A 7,263-nucleotide genomic window follows, 5' to 3' on the forward strand; every position below is an offset into this window, starting at 1 on the left:
ACAAGTATTATGTGATCACGACTCTTATGACAAAGGTGTTCTAACTTAGATCTCTGCAACTATTGTGCAAGATATGTTGACCAAAAGCAAAGATTTTGGCTGCAGTTTTGAAAAAGTAGGCCGATTAAACTTTCTGAAACTAGATGTAGGCCTACCGCAAAGTGGTACAAAATATGACCTGCACATTCTCTTCGCAAAATTAAATCGCGATTGTCAATTTATCTCCATCTCCTATTCCATCCCCTACCAGGGTTCTAAATTAATCTTTTTGATCACCAGCCAATGTGGCTGTTAACTTTCTAAAGTTAGCCAATCAGAATTTCAATTAGCCAATTTTTTCCCGGTGAAAATATAATTATGAGTTTATGAGATGAGTGTCACTGAATGCATTTGGTCATTTTATTAACATTGTTGGCATGAATACATACCACAAAATATACACAGAAAGTGCAAACACTTCATTTCATGTTTGGGATCTCTATCTATTTCTCTGTCGATATCCTCATTCCCTAACCTGACCCTAGCCAGATGAATTTCGTTCCGCTTAGCTCCGCCTAGCTTCACTCACATCCATCTGGGACCTCTTCCATTGAGAGTGATTTCTGCAACCGACTTTATGGTTCAGCCAATCAGGACGCAGGGCGGGAGTTTCATAGATGTAACATAGCGTAGACCAGCAGTCAACCACCGGGCCGGCCGCAGGACATTCCTAACCGGGCCGTAGCCTACGACATGAGTTTAAAAAAAATGCATGCGAACTAAACTAAATTTAATTCGCAATAATGTCACGTTTTTACATGGCAAAGGTCTATATGCAGTTGTTTGATTGCACGCATGTTTGCATTTTGCAAGGTCTATTTTCTTACGTCTGTCTGTCCCGCCTTCAACACTTTTACATATTGCCTTCAGCGCTGCGCAGCCTCAGGTCAGCTCACTTCACTTGATCAGTTCTTGGCGAACGGTAGTGTCACACGAAGTTAGCTAAACTGCTAGAATGAGCAACAAAAAACAAGCATCTTTAGCAGGTCACTGGCCAGAGTGTTTGAGTTGCGAGAGCCGCTGCAGAGATTTCTTACAGAAAAAAAGTCACCGTTAGCTGCACATTTTAGTGATGAGGACTGGGTGTCAAAACTCGCTTACCTGTGTGACATATTCGGGTTGCTTAATGACCTCAACCTGTCACTCCAGGGGAGAATGACGACTGTCTTTAAACTGGCAGATAAAGTCGCTGCATTTAAAGCAAGCTTGATTTGTGGGGACAACGAGTGGACCGGGGTGTATTTGATATGTTCCAAACAGTAGTGGGGGTTTTGGGAGAGACTGAGGCAGGGCCCTTTCTCTCGCAGCTGGTGCGCGATCACCTTGTTGCGTTTTCAAATGAGTTTGAGCGTTACTTCCCATCCTCCAAAGATCCACGGCAAACCAATGAGTGGGTCTGCAACCCATTTGTCAATATCCCGAATAGTCCTAACTTGTCAGCGCAGGAGGAAGAGCAGTTGATCGAAATTGCAAATGACGGTGGTCTTAAGAGTGTGTATAAGGAAACCTCTCTGGCGGGTTTTTGGATCAAAACCAAAGCAGAATATCCCGAGATAGCCGTAAAATCGCTGAAAACGTTTCCCACCACGTATCTATGCGAGGCCGGGTTTTCGGCAATGACTGCAACTAAGACCAAATTGCGCAATCGACTGGACATTTCAAACACACTGAGGGTATCACTGTCTTCCATCACCCCCAGATGGAAGCTTCTTGTTGCAGGGAAACAAGCAGGGCTCACACTGATTATATTCGTAATGCACGTTTAGTTCCCATGTTTTGTTCCCATATTTTGTTAAGCATGTTCACACTTTAGCTTCAAGTTGTTCAATATTCATAGTTCATATTGTTCAATTTTCACTTCTTCAAGTTCCCGTTTTTCACAAGAGATCGTTACCTTCACTGTTCATACATAACTGGAGCTAGTTCTTTTCAAGTAATGCATGCACAACACATATGGAACATGGACCCCCCCCCCCCCGCGCCGGTCCGCGAAAAAAAAATAGGAATCAAACCGGTCCATGGTACATAAAAGGTTGGGGACCCCTGGCGTAGACTGTGAGACTGTTATTAGCGTCACGGGTTGGCTTCGATGTGAGTGGTTGAAGTAGCACATCAATAGATGACGGACAAGTGGCTTATTCAATCATATGCAAGCATTTTTTGATTAGGCCCAGCCTTCTAAAGCAACACTTCAATGGATCGGTTCCAGATGGATGAGTGGAGCTAGGCGGAGCGAAATTCATCTGGCTAGGGTCAGGTTAGCCTACTCATCCCCTGCTTCATTCCTATTCTCGCCCCCATAAGTCTGTCCCAACCACTGCCGCATTTAGTTTAATCTTAACTTAATAAAAAGGAGATATCAATTATCATCAACGATAACAAGCCAGCTAGAACGTGCCACTCGTTTTCTCTCCCTCTCCATGCGCACTCAGACACGTTCTCAATTAAATAGAGTACAGGGCCTATGTTCAAGTTGGATCTTTATAGAGAGGACCCGAAAAGTATCATCTTTATGTAACATGCTGTTGGTGCATGTTGACATTGTATACTTTCTCTAACAAGAGTGAAAAAACGGTTTGCAGTACAGCTACTATTTATTGGCTAAATATGTTGGTCCCTCCTCTGTCTCTTGGTGCCCTACACACAGTGTGTGATGCGTGTGGTGGTGGTGATAACTGATCAGGCTACCTTTTTAAAACTGAAACTGCCTACAAGCTCCTCACGTTCCATCTTCAGCTAACTCCATAGACAATAAAATAAACGATCTTGCTGCTTCAGGTTTTGCGGCCTCCATGACATCAGCCCCCCACAAAGGAAATAGGTAAACACAATGCGTTTATTGCGTTAATATTTTGTAATGCATTATGTATTTGTGTTATGTACATGTGTTAGGTACTTTTTACTTTACTTTACTGGCTAACTCCCTCCTCTTTCAGTCTATGCTCCCTGCTCTGGCTCCGTTCGTTCTTCTAATTGCTTGTGTGCTTGTGAGTTAAGCCTTTATTTAGTTGGAAAACGTTTGAACTAGCCAACTAGCTCCGCTGGTGGGAAACGCATGGGACTCATAGCGCTGCCGCTGTCCTATTGCGTGCAGAGGGAATTTGAAAGACAACTGATTATCCCGCCCCTCGGACTGAGCACTGCGAACGGTGAGTTTCCAGACCCTACATTTTAATGTGGGTTTGGCTCGTCAGGCTACTCTCGCGTTGGGTTCACTGCAAACTGCGTGCAGCTGACGTAGCATTACGGCACAGTGGTCATGGGAAATGTAAGTACTGTCAGGGGGATATATGGCCGAGAACAGAGCCTTATGTATCATGCATGTAATGCCTCATGCATCACCGGCCAAACACCGGCTAGTAAGTTTTTATTAACACCCGCCAAAATGAATTTTAACCCGCATTTGGCGGGTTGGCGGGTGTTAATTTAGAAACCTGTCCCTTACTCTTGCAATTCTGTGTATCTAAATGAGTGTCTGCATAGTGTGTGTTTTTGTGTATATGTGTGCTTCTGTTTGTGTGTGTGTGTGTGTTCGCTTGTGAGTGTGTGTGTGGGGTTAATGGGGTGTGTGTGTGTGTGTGAGAGAGAGAGTTTTTTATGTGTGTGCGCATGTGTTTTTTATGTGTGTGCGCATGTGCGCATGAGTGAGCGCGTGTTTATGTGTGTGTGCGTGTGTTTGATTGTGTGCATGCCTGTGTGTACTGTGCGTGTGTGTCTGTGTGTTTGCGTGCGTGCGTGTTTATGTGGGTAGGTGGGTGGGTGTGCTGTTCCTTGCCACCTGAAAAGGGGATGGAGCCTTTGTAATTCTCTGTGGCACTCCAGAGACGGGCTTCTTGCTCGGCCTCCTCCTTCCTGCCTCCAGCCTCTGGCCTCAACACTCTCTTTTTCTCCTTGGTCTTTCAGTCCTTCTGAAGCTCAACATAATGGGGGAACATTTGATTAACCCTTAACACCCGCCCCCCTCCATTCCCCACTGCTCACTCTTTTTTAACTGTTTTACTTTATCTTATCTACCTCTTTCTTTCTTTCTTTTTATTTAATTGTAATTATTCATTGCTTTTAACTTTGTTTGAATTTCTACTACTTTTATTTTCCTCTTACTCTATTTTACCTGTTTTACTCTATTTTCCTACTTTATATCATATTTATATTTAATTTTACCTATTTATTGATCAAATCCTTGTTGAAATTGTAGGCCTACTACTTCTTAATTCTACTCCAGTAATACTGTATTACTCCTTGTTTTCCTTCTTACTCATTTTATGCATTAGGCCTACCTGCATTGTATGCATCAGACCCAGAGGCGTATCAAGCTTTTTAAAAGTGTGGGGGTTGTGGGATAGGAAAATGAAACAATCTGACCAAATTATAAATAACTCCCTACAGGGACGTTGTAAGTATTTTCTAAGAGGGGTGCGGACTATATTGGTGTCCGGGAGTTTCTCCCCCGTACATTTTTTAAAATTCTGATTGCTAAACACACCATTTTAATGCAGTTTGGGAGGAGTTTCGATGCTTTTTCATTGATAGTTACAGGAAGCCAAACTATTGCTTCTAGCCCACGTTATCTCCATTTTTACTTGCTGGGACGCACACATTGTACGAGCGCTCATAAGCGCTCATTCTATTTGAGTTCTACATGCTGGAAATCTTTGTTCTCAGATGTTGAACTCAAATGTGTCTTCACGCCGCCGTTTGTAAGATCAAAATAAGATGTTCTAAATGGAACTCGATCGTATTTAAGACGTTAAGATCTCCAGTAGATGTAGCACTACGACACACATTGACAGTGAAATGCCGCCGACGTTTGTAAGATCAGGTCAAATAAGGTAGCCTATTCTAAATGGAACGTTATGTAATTAAGCTGCGATGTAATTAAGCTGTTCAGATCTTGCGCCTTGGAGACGTATGTGTACTGACTGGGCTATATGTCTATATAGTTGATGACACTAAATTAATAAGTAGCCTATTTCTGATTGGGGAAACATGTAGCCTTTTTTTTCAGTCCGCGGTTCCATACCATTCAATCTTGCTGCAAATGATCAGACGTGTGAAGCACCTGGCATAACTTAATTTCGCGGCTACGTGGACCAGTAGGTTAATTGTTGAGGAGGCCCATAGTTTGAGAAAAGCTGCAGATCATAGAAAAGCATAATGACAGAGAAAGCATAATGCTCTGAGAACAGTAGCCAAAGGTCTTTATGCAGAAACAACAAGTGCCTTGGTGCGCGCACTCCCGCTTTCACTTTGACTCCCTGCATTTCCACATTGTGACAAAAACTGTCAGTCAGACAGTGAATTTTGGTTTACTAAATTAGCTTAATGCGGTAACAATTATCATTTCAATTCTACCTGAAATCTGCTCACTGCAGACGTTATAATGCAGACCCAAGCAGCAGCACAGCCTTGAAAGACGCACACTGAATTTGATCAGAGCGGCTCTGGTTCTTCAATGGCTAACTTGATGTGATTAGCTGGATGACCGTTCAATCAAATCAACAGACCTATTTGTGTCTCTCTGTGTGTGCGTTATGGTAGATACGGTTCCAACTCTTTACGGCAGCGCTTATTTCCATATTTTACTTTCATTTTAATCTGACAAAAAGTGTGGGGGATAGAATCGTGTTCCAGCAAAAGTGTGTACGTTATAATACCCACATCCCCCACGCTTGCTACGCGCCTGATCAGACCTGTGTATTCCTGGCCCCTTTCTATGTATTAACTATCTTGCCCAACCTCTCTTTTGCCATGTAAAGCACTTTGGGTCAACTCCTGTTGTATTTAAACGTGCTATATAAATAAAAGTGACTTGACTTGACTTGATTAAAATTCAATGCTGAACCAATTTGATGTTTTAAATGTGAGTTCAGTTTTTACATATAGCCCAGTTATTGCTCTGAGCTCAAGTCGGTTCTGGTGATGCAGGCTAGGCTTCTTCTTACACCCAATGGGAGCAGGAGTCTTCTACTCACCCAGAGTCGAGTCCACGAGCCCGCTCTGCTACCAGTCTCCATTGATGGGGTCAACGTGGAGGTGGTAAACACCTACACCTACCTACGTACAAGTATCTGGGCTTACACCTGGACAATAAACTGGACTGGTCAGCACTCTGCAAGAAAGGGCAGAGCAGGCTGTACTTCCTGAGAATGTCATCCACTCCACAGCACTATTACAAAGCAGAAGAGCTTGATCAGTTGGAGACTTCGCTCACTGTCATGCACAACTGACAGACTGAGGAAGTCATTTGTCCCCAGGGCCATTGAACTGTTCAATGCTTCACTTAAGGGTAGAGGAGAGATAGACTTCTCTGCATAGTCTGTCTGCATCTTCACCTTCTCCATGTTTGTGTACGTACTGTCCACTAGCTTACTGTTTTACTGCTACACTGTTTACATAGCTCATATGCATATCCCTTCCCTCCCTCCCAATCCTCGCCTGGATTGTGGCCGTACTTAATACTTGACCAATGGCTGTAACCCATTACTTCAACCTATTCTTGCACTGATAGTTTTTATATTACTTGTCTACATTATTCTCTTATATGTCCATATTTATTTTATGCTGGTCTCTAGACTTTATTCTTGCACTGTTGCAGTTACTTATTTGCACCATCACCATGACTCACTCTCTCAAAAAAGAGTTGATCGAGCGGCCTATGCACTAGTCCTTCAATCATCATTCTCTTGACATTTTTGCCACATCTAATATTGAAATCCAGTTCTCCAATTTAAACTGCTGACGGTATGTACTGCTAGCAACAGTTAATCCATCGGTCTACCGTCTGGTCTTTATTTATAACACGTGACGCTGATCTTGATTGTGCAAGTACATCTCGAAGAGATCGCACCTCTCTAATCAGCCTCAAGGGGGAGCTCGCAGACAGGGCAGCGGCCAGAGTGTCGCAGTGATGCAGTATCTCCACGGCTTCTCAGCGCAGCGCAGCACCGCGCTGCAGCGACAGCAAGTTTGTGCAGACACTGGTGCTTAAACGCACCCGTTATACAACCAACCCCCCCCCCCCCCCCCCTTCACACACGCGATGTTGAACGGGCTTTAACACAACACAGAAGAGTGTGACTAACTGTTTTCATTCCATTGCATCCCTTCTTCTTATCATTATAAATGTAAACTAGCCTATGTTGAGTCATTTCAAACCAAAGGCATTAGCAACAGAGATTGTAAATGGTATTATGTCACAAGTTTTATCACAGTTTTTCATAGTTT

This window comes from Alosa sapidissima, chromosome 18, assembly GCF_018492685.1.
Source record: "Alosa sapidissima isolate fAloSap1 chromosome 18, fAloSap1.pri, whole genome shotgun sequence".
Classification (NCBI taxonomy): domain Eukaryota; kingdom Metazoa; phylum Chordata; class Actinopteri; order Clupeiformes; family Clupeidae; genus Alosa; species Alosa sapidissima.